The sequence below is a fragment of the Mesoplodon mirus genome (genome assembly GCF_964341445.2).
Source record: "Mesoplodon mirus genome assembly, chromosome: 16".
NCBI classification, from domain to species: Eukaryota; Metazoa; Chordata; class Mammalia; order Artiodactyla; family Ziphiidae; genus Mesoplodon; species Mesoplodon mirus.
The window spans coordinates 27,156,290-27,169,877 of record NC_138992.1 but is presented as its reverse complement, the minus strand read 5'-3'; the positions used below and the strand labels follow the sequence as shown (position 1 = coordinate 27,169,877).

The 13,588-nt window shown below is 39.9% G+C and overlaps 1 protein-coding gene across 1 annotated transcript in view; it reads left to right on the top strand.

The window, feature by feature from the left end:
- TRHR (thyrotropin releasing hormone receptor) overlaps window positions 1-13,588 on the top strand; it is a 116,313-nt gene that overhangs the window by 65,913 nt on the left and 36,812 nt on the right. The window contains exons 3-4 of the mRNA XM_082601430.1: window positions 7,258-7,351; window positions 12,979-13,200. The gene's annotated coding sequence lies outside the window, so the exon portion shown is untranslated. The remainder of the gene's footprint in view (window positions 1-7,257; window positions 7,352-12,978; window positions 13,201-13,588) is intronic.

Below are 13,588 nucleotides of genomic sequence, written 5' to 3'. Positions count from 1 at the left end.
ATCACTTCACATTAAACTGAACCTGGTTTGCAAAAAGCTAATGTTGCTTGTTGAAACGTTAAAAGCATGTGTCTAGAGTGAGGAGAAGGTATTCCCATGACTTGTTCTGCCCTGGAGAGGTGGCGAACACTTGCCCTAATCTAACTGAGACAAGCAAGGAAAGTTGCTGCCTGCAGCAGCTCCCAGGGAAGGCAATCAATCAATCGAGTTTCGATCTTTGAAGTACACTGAGCCCTTAGGTAAGCAGATTCAGCTAGAATGTATTAGGGACAGGCATAATGTTGTAGAAATTTTCTTTTTCCAGCTGCATTAGTATTCAGTTACGCACACGCAATAGAGCCTAGGAGCATGCAGCTATTTTGGCAAGGTTCAGTGCGTCTTCAAATATTAGGATGTTGTAGAAAAAAATAGAATGTTTATTCCCAAAGACATTCTTACTACTAGGGAACATGGTAGTGACTAAGTTGGGACAACCCAGAGTTCTAGAAACATGCTCCACCTTCCCACCCTTTCAGTTGATTACACACATTCTTCCCTCAGCCTGAAATCCACCCTCCTCCTTCTACTCTCAAGATTCAGGTCCAGGATTGGCTTCTCCATGAGCTTTTTTCATCCTCCAGGCCAAGTTGGTGGCCACTCTTATGTACAACTGAGAAGCTCACTGCATTTCTTCTCATTTCTATTGTTGAACTTACAAGGTCATAGTCTAACTCAGATTTTGTGTTTGCTTGTCTCGCCCATTGGACTATAAACTATTTGAGAACATTGGACCCTGTTCTACTTATCTTTGCTCCCCACAATCCTTAGAATAAGAAGATGCACAGTTAACATTTATTTTCTGAAATAACGTTTTGTGCGTGATATTAACTGAATTTTTTGTAATCTGCACATCTTAGCAGTTCACCATTTTCTCTCCCTAAAAGCATGCCCTTGACGACTTTGACATCTTACTCTTTTGCATACACTTACCTTCCTCTTTCATTCTTATATTGATTAAATCATTTGGCTAAGATTCAGAAGTAACCTGAATATTAACACTGGCTGTGATTGCCAAGAGGTTGGAAATCCTACAGAGCTAGTGCATTTGCCCAGGGATGCTGGTATGGTGGGGGCTGCCTATCTTCTCTGCATCAGAGTGGCTTTCAAACCCATTTGACCCATACCCACAGTAAGATGTATATTATATATTATCACCACGTACCTCATACCATCTAGAGCCAGACTTCCAGGTCTGCACCTCGGCTCTGGAATATATCAACTCTCTGTCCTTGTGAAGCTGTTTAACCCCTTGGTTTTCTCACCTGCAAAATGAAGTTGGAAATGAGCTTTATCTCCTAGGATTGTTATGAGAATTAACTGAGTTACTATACATTAAAGTTCTTAGAACAGTGTCAGGCACTATAACAGCGTCAGCCATCATATTATTGCTTATATAAATTAAGTGAAACTAGAAGTTTATGAAATAATACCCATATTATTTGCAATCTAAAAAAAAAATTGTCCTGAAATTTTAAATTGATTTCACAACCCAATATTGCATCTTAACTTGCAGTTTGAGGGTAACAATGCTTAGCAATTTCATTCTCTGTTTAAATACTCATTTGATAGAGCTTGGTAAACCTCAGTCATTTGGGAGAATCCCTTTAGAACAGGCAGAGGGACTCTAAAGCCTCAGTCAGATAGAGTCATAAGAATGGGCATCCTAGTCTCCCTGACTTACTTCAAGAATTTGTTCAGCAGGATAGAAAGCCCAGAGATAAACCCACACACATACGGTCACCTTATTTTTGATAAAGGAGGCAAGAATATACAATGGAAAAAACACAGCCTCTTCAGTAAGTGGTGCCAGGAAAACTGGACAGCCACATGTAAAAGAATGAAATTAGAACACTCCCTAACACCATATACAAAAATAAGCTCAGAATGGATTAAAGACCTAAATATAAGGCCAGACACTATAAAACTCTTAGAGGAAAATATAGGCAGAACACTCTATGATATAAATCACAGCAAGATCCTTTTTGACCCACCTCCTAGAGAAATGGAAATAAAAACAAAAATAAACAAATGGGGCCTAATGAAACTTAAAAGCTTTGCACAGCAAAGGAAACCATAAGCAATACGAAAAGACACCCTCAGAATGGCAGAAAATATTTGCAAATGAAGCAACTGACAAAGGATTAATCTCCAAAATTTACATGCAGCTCATGCAGCTCAATATCGAAAAAGCAAACAAACAAATCCAAAAATGGGCAGAAGACCTAAACAGACATTTCTCCAAAGAAAATATACAGATTGCCAGCAAACACATGAAACGATGCTCAACATCACTAATCATTAGAGAAACGCAAATCAAAACTACAATGAGGTATCACCTCACACCAGTCAGAATGGCCATCATCAAAATATCTACAAACAATAAATGCTGGAGAGGGTGTGGAGAAAAGGGAACCCTCTTGCACTGCTGGTGGGAATGTAAATTGATACAGCCACTATGGAGAATAGTATGGAGGTTCCTTATAAAACTACAACTAGAACTACCATACGACCCAGCAATCCCACTACTGGGCATATACCCTGAGAAAACCATAATTCAGAAAGAGTCATGTACCACAATGTTCATTGCAGCTCTATTTACAATAACCAGGACATGGAAGCAACCTAAGTGTCCATCAACAGATGAATGGGTAAAGAAGATATGGCACATATATACAATGGAATATTACTCAGCCATAAAAAGAAATGAAATGAGTTATTTGTAGTGCGATGGATGGACCTAGAGTCTGTCATACAGAGTGAAGTAAGTCAGAAATAGAAAAGCAAATACCGTATGCTAACACATATATATGGAATCTAAAAAAAATGGTTCTGAAGAACCTAGGGGCAGAGCAAGAATAAAGACGCAGATGTAGAGAATGGACTTGAGGACACATGGAGGAGGAAGGGTAAGCTGGGACGAAGTGAGAGTGTGGCATGGACATATAAACACTCCCAAATGGAAAATAGATAGCTAGTGGGAAGCAACCACATAGCACAGGGAGATCAGCTCGGTGCTTTGTGACCACCTAGAGGGGTGGGATAGGGAGGGTGGGAGGCAGACCCAAGAGGGAAGAGATATGGAGATATATGTATATGTATAGCTGATTCACTCTGTTATAAAGCAGAAACTAACACACCACTGTAAAGCAATTACACTCCAATAAAGATGTTAAATATAAATAAATAAATAGAGTGAGATGCAAAAAATAAATAAAATAAAATAAAATATCACTGCCTCTTGAAAAAAACAAGAAAGAATTTGTTCAGCAAAAAAGGAGCTACGCTCTGCACTCCTTTCATCATTAAATAGATTCGAATCCTGTCTTTGCTTTGTCATTTCTTTGTAATACAGAGGAGCATCCAGCTTCTGTAGACAGCCCTGCCACTTCTTGAAATCAACAAGAATTTAGCTGGGTACAACTTCAGAGGACCATGCCTCAAAAATCAGCAGATTTGGGCTTCCCTGGTGGTGCAGTGGTTAAGAATCCGCCTTCCAATGCAGGGGTCCTGGGTTCGAGCCCTGGCCTGGGAAGATCCCACATGCTGTGGAGCAACTAAGCCCATGTGCCACAGCTACTGAAGCCCGCGTGCCTAGAGCCTGTGCTCTGCAACAAGAGAAACCTCCGAAGTGAGAAGCCCGTGCACCGCAACAAAGAGTAGTCCCCGCTCACCTTGACTAGAGAAAGCCTGCGCACAGCAACAAAAACCCAACGCAGCCAAAATAAATAAATAAATAAATTTATTTTTTTTTTAAATCAGCAGATTTAGAAAACAGTCTTTTTCTTCTCCTCTAAATATAGTAGCCATTAACATTTACTCAGTACACCCTTGTGTGGACATAGTTCTAATAATTTTAACTCGTATTACTTCATTTAATCCTAAGAAAAACCCACACACAACCCTATGAGATAGCTACTCTTATTATCCTTACTTTACAAATGAAGATATCAACGTGCAGAAAAGTTAAATGACTCACAAAAGTCACACAGACAGTGAGTGAACCGGGATGAAAGACCAGTCAGTCTGTTAAGAACCATGGGCTTTGTATATGCCTTTGCATTGGGTTCTATGTTTGTCCAAGGGTGGAGGAGTCAGGCACTGCACGTGTGATAGAGTAGCGTTCACCATGGGACATCCTCAGAGAGAACGTGGCACCTACTGCTGTCCACTGAGAATTTTCTATGCATGGTAGCTTCCCTACACCCCAGCTGATTGGTCAGGGGCCATTTGTCCAACTCTTTATTGCTTTTTTCTCTCCTGGACCAAAGAGTCCTTCTCCTTGGCCTTGTGAATTTACTCCATACCATTTCACATAGAATTAGTCACTCCTAACACCTTACAGCTTTAAAAATATGTACATACGTCAATTATAGCAGCTAACACACTGCATTATAATTGGCAGTTTGTATAAGTCAGCCCTGCCAGTCTGGGAACTCCTCTGTGCTTTTCATATTCACATTTCTATCTATAGAGTCTGGCAGAGAGCCTGTCAAATAACTGGCACTCAAAAAGGCAGCATTTAACAAGTGTGAATGTATGAGCAGGTGGACTGACAAATGAACCTCCACACTGAAGGTGAGAAATCACTCTGCAATGTTGTCTCAATTCATTCACCACACTTCTTTCTTGCCATTCTTCTTCGAAAAGTATTTCCCAGAAGACTGAAAGTTTAAGAAACATTGTAACAAAATACTTCAGCAGTATCTCACCTTAGAGGAAATTACTATGACATGTCACAAACTGAAAATTTGTTCCACATTAATGCCTCTTTTTATTTTTAACAAAATCATTTTCAGTATTGAGGTGGCCTTTGATTCTCTAAGATGCTATACTTTTGATTTTGGCAGATCTTACTTATCTCCTTCAAACAAACCCCTGCTTCCTATCACCGTCACTCCCAACAAGCCCCACCCACCTTCTCCAAGGGTTTGGGCCACCTGTGCGGGGGTCCGAAAACATTTCCTCAGGGAGATGCATCCCTTCTGCACGTCAGTGCTTGGATGATTTCATCAGTAACACCAAATAGTCAGCTGCCACTACAATCTAATAATTAAGTGACCAGATTTTATTCTTAACTACTTACAGTCTTCCTTTCCCTTTTTTTTAAAAAAAAAATGTACAGTTTCAGTATTCTGTGCTCTCCTTTCTGTCTTAGCATACTATGTAAGCCAACAATTCCTGACAACTAAAACAAGCCACTTTTTTCAATGTTTCCTATCACAATCGTAATTTCAAAGGCATCAGTAAGAATTTCAGTTCTACAAATTCCCTCATTCATTATGAACATAATTATGGTGAATGAACAAATGCTTGTATTTTGTTAATTAATTAGTAAACAATTATGGAGGCATGAAAACATTTAATGTTATAATTCACATTTACTGGGTTTTAGAAGAATAAAAGAGATACAGCACTAGGATCTCCACAGAGATATATCTTAGCCAAACCACTAAAAAACCCCATTGGATTCAGCAAGACATATTTTATAACTTAGAAATTTTAAAGGTGGTATGTGGTGTTTTAGCAAATTTAATAATACCAGTTTTATTTTCCATGAACACATTGCATTTATAGAATAATAAATATACTAAACTTTTATTATGTGCCAAGTACTGGACTGAGTGCTTGATATATATTATGTCATTTACTCAGCATATCTGTTCTATGAATTAAGTTTAAGGCAATCATTTGGGAAAATTAATTCACTCATTTATACAACAAATTCATGTTGTATACGAACTGCCTTTTCTGTATACTCTGTGTATTCTCTCTGCTGCATGCTGGGGGACACACAAATGCATAAAGCAGAGTTCACCCTAAGTGTGTACAGTTACTTTCTGCTTTGAATTTTTTATATGTAGCCATTATATAGGTTTCTATGAAAACAAAACATTATGTAAATTTGTATGAAAATGGTGCAATCATTTTGGAAAACATTTTGGTGATTTCTTAAAAATGTAAGAATATACTAAATTTATGTCCCAACAATTTTCACTCTTGGAATTTGGTAATTCTTATCCAAGAAAAATGGCAGAATGTTTTTACAGACATTGTATTTGCATACATATTTATAGAAGTTTCACTCATATTAACCAAAACCTGAAAACAAGTGAAATATCCACCAACAGGCGATTGGATAAAATATGATATATCCATATAGCCATATGATGGAATGTTGTGCAGCAATAAAAGGGAAAAAACTACTAATTCATGCAACAAAATGGGTAAACATAAAAAAAATTATGCTGATTTATGTGTGCATAAGAGTGCATACTGTATAATTGCACTTATATGAAACTCTTCAAAAGATAAATATAGTCTAGAGATAGAAAGCTGAGCAACATTTACCTGAACATAGAATTGTTCAGGGAATACAGAATTGAATGGGAAGGAACACAGGAAACATTTTAGGATGATGGAAGTTTTCTGTATCTTAATTGTGGTCGTGGCTACAAAGTTATATGTATTTGCTATAACTCACAAAACTCTACATTTAAAGTGAATTTATTTTATGTAAATTGTACCTCGATAAAATTGATTTTTTAAATGATATATACATATCTGGGAAGCAGTGTTATGTGTCTGCATCTGTGTGTCTGACATAATAAATAAGAGCAGATTGGGCTTCCCTGGTGGCGCAGTGGTTGAGAGTTTGCCTGCCGATGCAGGGGACACGGGTTCGTGCCCTGGTCCGGGAAGATCCCACATGCCGCGGAGCGGCTGGACCCGTGAGCCATGGCCGCTGAGCCTGCGCGTCCGGAGCCTGTGCTCCGCAGGGGGAGAGGCCACAACAGTGAGAGGCCCGCGTACCGCAAACAAACAAACAAATAAATAAATAAATAAGAGCAGAGGAGGAACTGAAGGTCAAATACAAAGTTGATAGACTTAGTAAGCAAAAAAAGCATTTTATTGATAAAGTCTTACACAACCATTTATGTAAGGATACAAATTCGGACTTGAAATTCCTAGCAGCCAGAGTCAGCCATGTTCAGCTTACAAAATGGAATTTTATAATAACTAAATTACAGTAACTTTTTAATATTATATGAATTTTTAAAAATAATTTTAGTGTTCCATAAAACATGCAATAAATCAAAATAATAAGAAGCTCAGACGTTTTTTCTTTTTATTTATTTATTTATTTATTTTAAATTGAAGTATAGTTGATTTATGAGCTCAGAAGTTTTGATTAAAATTCTTATTCAATCTTTTGTGTAGGTCATGACACTTTGGGGAAACTTGTGTAACTGGTGTTAACACTTCCTGAACATGCTTCACCCAACCAGATAACAAATGCTACATACTGCAGAGGGTAAGAAGCTATGTCTATGTGTTTCTACTTTTTCATTTTAAAATATTTTTAGGTTGACTTCTACTGTACTTCATTTTTAAATCTAAGATCTTATTTTCTCCAGAAATGTGGACACTAGGGAATGGAAAAATAAGAGTATACATGGTTGAGAAATAGGAAGGGCACTTTGTGCCCAAAATATACAACATTACTGTACAACTTATTTACCTTTCAGGTTCTGTACCTTTTCAATAAGCACAAACACAACTTCATAATCCCATTTCATAAAGTATTTTTCTTTGTTGATCAACAGCCAACAGTTTTCTCTAGCTAACATTTAAATTTCAGCGAAAATGAATTTTGACATCTTTTCTATAATGTTTGCCAAATGCTTTCTTTTACTCAGAGCTCTGTGATCAAGCTTACACCTGAACAGGGAAATTCTGAAGGATACTTAGTTCAGTATCTAGGTGACTTAGCATCAAATCCTGAGTTGACTTTGTTTACTACTTCCAGAACCCAAACCTTCTATCCCAGTTCCAGTGACCCAGTCTTCTGTGGTTTCTGTGTCAGAATCTCAACTCGATAGGCTGTACCTCACTCTGCTCTTCTAAATCTAGAAATCTGTATAGTTATATAATTTTTCTCAGGAACCAGAGTCTGTGCTAGTGTTCTGTTGCCAACATTTTCTGTTGTCACCTTTCCAAATCTGGGTGGGTTACCCACACCTAGTTTACTCACCTCCCTGGCCCTCCCGCAGCCTGGACGCCCACATACCACCACTCCCTCACCTCCAGAGACCAACATTTGTTGGTGTAGCTCAGTGGTTCTTAATCATCACTGTACATACCAAAGGTTAGGCTTCACTTCCTGACTAATTAAATAAGAATATCTGGGAAAGGGACCTAACTATCTATATTTTTTTAAACTCCCCAGACGATTCTGAAATTCAACAAGGGATGGAAAGGGAAAATTCGTTATATTGATGCTGTCTTTATTTAAAAAGTTGATATTGTATTCATCATAGACTTTTTTGCATAAACTTTAATTTTAAAAATATTGCATTAAAATATTGATGGTATTAATTACTGAGGTTTTTGGCACCCCCTTAAATTTTGCCCTCTCCTCAGCATGGTCTGGGTCCTGCAAACCACTGACCTAGCTGGATGCTTTACAGTATCTCTGACCCCAGTGCCACTTGACCACAGTGAGCATAGATATTCTCTTTTGCAGCAATCCCCCACCTGCCAAGCCAAGCTCCATGTATGACAGCAGAGATGAAAAAAACTGATAGATACAGAGGAGAACAAGTCAGTTGCTTTTGTCCAGAGCCCCACTCTCTTTCTCAGGCCCTAGTCCAATCTGAGGACATACACCAAAGCCCAAAATACTTAGGAGGGCTAAGCTGATATGTAAATTTTTAAAATTTTCTCTAGGTTATTCTGATTCATCATTGCTCCCACCTCCCACACCAGAACCGCTGAGCTAGATCATATAGTACAAGGTTATTCGAAGTGTGGTCCACAGACAAGCAGCGTCAGCATCACCTGGAGTTTATGAGAAATGCACATACTCAGGTCCCACCCTAGGGCTACTGAAACAGCAATTTGGGGACCGTTTTATCAGGTTTTAACAAGCTCTCCTGGAGATCCAGATGCACGCTAACATTTGAGAAATGCTGATAGCATAAATAATCATCTTTCTACTAAAGGGTTCATGACAACCAGCTGATAGCCAGCTACTACCTAGACAGCTAAGATCACCTTCAAAGACCAGGGTAGGGCTTTCCTGAATTCCTCTTATGTAGAATTCTTGTAGAATTCCTCTTGTGTAAAATCATGTCAGCCACTCTGTCTCAGAGACAGAGACTTGGCCAAGCAGATGATTCCCTGGGGTAGCCAAGAAAGGGAAAGCCAGATACCAAGAGCAAGCTGTGTGGGTGGGAACACCAAGAGTGGGAAGCAGAAGTGCTAAATCTTTCCTCAAGCTTTAGGGTCAAGTCTGAGGCCAGGCCAAAAAAAAAAAAAACTCCCAGCTTGGAGTCCAAGGGCGTTCTTACAAAGGAGCCCGTAAGTGTGATGCTCATTCTTATTGATGCTAGCCAAGTGGCACATGACTGAGAAGGCCTGGCTAAAGGTCAGAGGAAATGGAGCAAAACTGAAAGTGGGCAATGAGAAGTTTGTGCACCATCTACATGCTGTAACCATGACTTAGCAACCTTTTTTCAAAACAGACGCCACTGAACTATTTTCAAAGGATGCATTTCTCTCTAGTCAGAATTACTCAAAAGATATAAAAGTCACAGTTGGTTAGAATTTAAGATATTATTGTGAGAAGAAAATCTCATTCCAAAATGTAAAGTGTAATCTAGTTGTACACTATTTCTTTTTTTTTTTTAACGTCTTTATTGGAGTATAATTGCTTTACAATGGTGTGTTAGTTTCTGCTTTATAACAAAGTGAATCAGTTATACATATACATATGTTCCCATATCTCTTCCCTCTTGCGTCTCCCTCCCTCCCACCCTCCCTATCCCACCCCTCTAGGTGGTCACAAAGCACCGAGCTGATCTCCCTGTGCTATGCGGCTGCTTCCCACTAGCTATCTATTTTACGTTTGGTAGTGTATATATGTCCATGCCACTCTCTTGCTTTGTCACAGCTTACCCTTCCCCCTCCCCATATCCTCAAGTCCATTCTCTAGTAGGTCTGTGTCTTTATTCCCGTCTTACCCCTAGGTTCTTCATGACATTTTTTTCCCTTAGATTCCATATATATGTGTTAGCATACGGTATTTGTTTTTCTCTTTCTGACCTACTTCACTCTGTATGACAGACTCTAGGTCCATTTCTGTGCAGTTCTTTACACTTAGGGAGCATTTATTAGATATTGTCTGATTGAGATTTACAAATAAAAAACTTACCTTATGAAATCACAGTTACTTTGAAAATATAATTTTGCACAGAGCGTAAATTAGCTTGAAAACAGACAGGACCATAAGGGACAGGCAAGGCTGGGATGGTGAAAGCAGAAGGTTGTACTCTCCAGAGAGGAAGGAACTAGCTAAAGGGGAGGGAAGGCGGAACCAAGGGTGGTCTGAGTCAGAGCAGAAAGGAGCGCTCCTTACTCTGCAAGCTGCCTGGTGGTCATCAGCGGTTGTCTCGTCACAGCTCATACTCCTCACGGCCAAAGCAGAATCAGAAAATTACCCCCCCACCCCCCAAAATCCTTGCCATTTTACACAGCTGGGCCTTATATATTCTATCTCCTCCAGTCAGAATATCTTCACTCATCCCACCCTTCAAAAAGAAGCTCTACTTTTCTTCAAGACTGTTCTCAGATGTGACCTTGCCTCGGAAGCCCTCGCTGGCCCCTCAGTCTGCTGTGCCTGCCACCCACAAATGCTTTCCCCTTCACAACCTAAGCCCTCTCAACGTATCTATGCATATTTGTAACTGTTCATAAGTCCGCTTCTCCCAACACACCATGACCTATTTGAAGGTGAAAACAAAATGTTATATACTAGATGCCTGGTACATAGTAAGAGTTTAACAATTAAGTGCTAAAAGAATGAATAAGGACACCAACTGAAGACTCAGAATGATGTCCTTACATAGAAATGCTGAAGAATGTGCTAAGATTTGGAGGGAGGTGGAATTGCCAGGGCAGGTAGCATTGTAGATGTTCTCTCCCCTCATGTTTACTACCCAAGACTTAAAATAAGGTCTCTTCAGAAGGCCTGAAAGCTGACTAAAATCCTGGGGACAATGAGAGGGGAAGATGTGCTTTATGAAGTGTGACTTGTGAAGAGGCCTTTCAGATTGGAGGTGGTGGGGTTGGGATGGGGTAGGGAGGCCATGCTTTCACCTTAGAAAGCACTTTTCATTCCAAAATGCAGAGGACTCGACCAGAAACAAGGTGTTCAGAGTAATCTCTGTCCTCTAGGGCAGGGAGAGAAGTAAAGCTGGCACCGAATCTGCTAAACCAGTTGAGTGAACAAACTAGAAGGTGGGCAGAAATCCTATTCAGGGTAAAAGAGTTTGTATTTGGCTGGTACCCTCTACTTTCTCTCTCAGGAACTGCATGTGATACAAGAGTCAAGACTCGAAAGGCTACAGAGGCCAGGTGTGCAGGATTACTGAGTGAAGCTGGCCTGTGTGACAGAAAAGAGGGAGGAAAAGAGGAGGGGACGCATCCTGTCCCCCCACAGTCTGCTACTCACAACCACTACTCAGCTTCAGATGATTATTTCTAGCAGGAATATGGACTCTTGGTTGCCAGATCTTTCCATGTTTATGAGAGGCAGAAATCCAGATTTACTATACAATCTCTCAGTATTGAAAGGTAGACAGACGATAGTCTACCTTTGAGCCTACATTGTGCAGGCCAAACAATACATTTCTGAAGCCTGAATCTGAGTCCTGGGTCATTAATTTGTAACTCTGGTAGATTCAGAAGGAGAAGTAGATACTCAAGGAGCCCTCGATGGTTCAGAGGGTGGAATTCACTCAATATGATCCAAGCTTCGCCTTCATCCCATTGTTACCTAGCCTTGAACATGACTCTGATTCCTTCATGGTCCTGTCTACACCGAATCTATTCTTCCATTAACATCTTCTAGAAAAAAGAACATCTAAACTTCTTAGAGTAGAGAATCAACCTGTTCACTATATAGGGCATTAAGTTAAGGGCTGTTATTCATTGTCAGTCTGAAATAAAAGTGGACAAACATTAACATTTCGTGTATAAAGTTGGTGCCTGGAGAAGAAAGACCTATTTTCTGAGATCCCATTAAAAAGTATAAAGATTTGCCCATGGGCTACTTCAGAGAAATAAAAATCAAGCCGAAGTACACTTTCCTAAAAAAGATTGTTTATAAAGTTTTGTTTCAGAGGAGGTTGTCAGAGTGGCCCTGGTTTAGATTTCCATCTAGAAATAAATTGACACAAAACATTGCTGGGTGGTGCATGTTGGTTGGCAGTCCAGAGGGTGGGTGAAGAGGGGAGAGGCGTCCAGAACAGTTAGAGAGATCCTAGTAAGTGACGCAGAGCCAGAGTTGAAAAACAACGTTCATAGATCATATGTAGGTTTAAATAGATGTTCTTAGCTCAAACAGGTTTTTAAAAAATCTTTATAAGCCTCAGAAGATTGCAGCTGAAATGGTTTAGAATCCATTTCAACTCATTTTCCATTCATATAATATGAGAGGAGGGAGTCAATTTCACTGGTTCACTGGAGTCTAAGGGTTTCCATAGTAGGGAAAGAAGTTGATTTCAGCTCAGACACATATCTCAAGCTTCAAGGGCTGTGTCTGGACTGAGAAGGATTTGCCATCCCCAAGTCCTATCAAACAGGGAGTGTAAATATATTTCAGGGCTGCCTCAGGTACTGGAGTTTCTGTAGAACTTAAACTATAAACAACTATAAGACCAGCTGCCTCTGGACCCCTTGCTGGTGATTTCAGCCTTCCAGATTAGAACTGTATCACTAGCACATTTAAAAGTAAATCCTTCGAGGGGAGAAGATTATGAATCAGTGAGGACTGACTGGCATTTGAGATTGTGTGTGTGTTTGCGCGTGTGTGGGAGGGGGGCGGGGGAGACAGAGAGCGAGCATGTTCTCATTAGGGGACGATCTACGATTTGACAGGCTCTCTGCTGCTGCTTCTGCTGCTGCTTCTGCTGCGGCTGTATGGTCTGTCATCAGTTGGAAAGGCTGCAAGGGTTTAGAAGAACCGCAGTTCTGAAGACAGAGCACTGCTAAGTAGTCTCCCTGTCAAACAAAGTAGATGAGGTTTTCTGCAGCGTTGGAAACTCGCGCTGAATACTGCTTCATCCACCTGGAAAAGCAGGCAACACTACAGAGGAAAAGGTAAGAGAAGAAATTGTTCTCTGTTGGGTCTGCAGGGCAGAGGGCATGGGGAGAGGTAGCTTTAAAGGCTTGCTATTTTGTAGCAAAGGGATCTCACCCTTTGAGAACAGAGGAGGCAGATGCTAATTTTCTGTCAAGCTTGATCATTGAGCCTCTTGGCTTTTCCCCCCTCATATCTTTTGCTTCTCCATTGTACTTTTCCCAGGCATCTGAGAGATGTCTTTGTATTTATTTTTCAGGTAGCAAATATTGTTTCTTTTTTTTTTTCCATTGAGCACTCTTTCAAAACAAGGAGCATTTTCTCCGTCTCTTTTCCTGAGCATTTTTCTCCATTAAGAAAAAAACTGGTCCCTCTTATGGTAAGGTAGTCAAAACAGTTATTCCATCC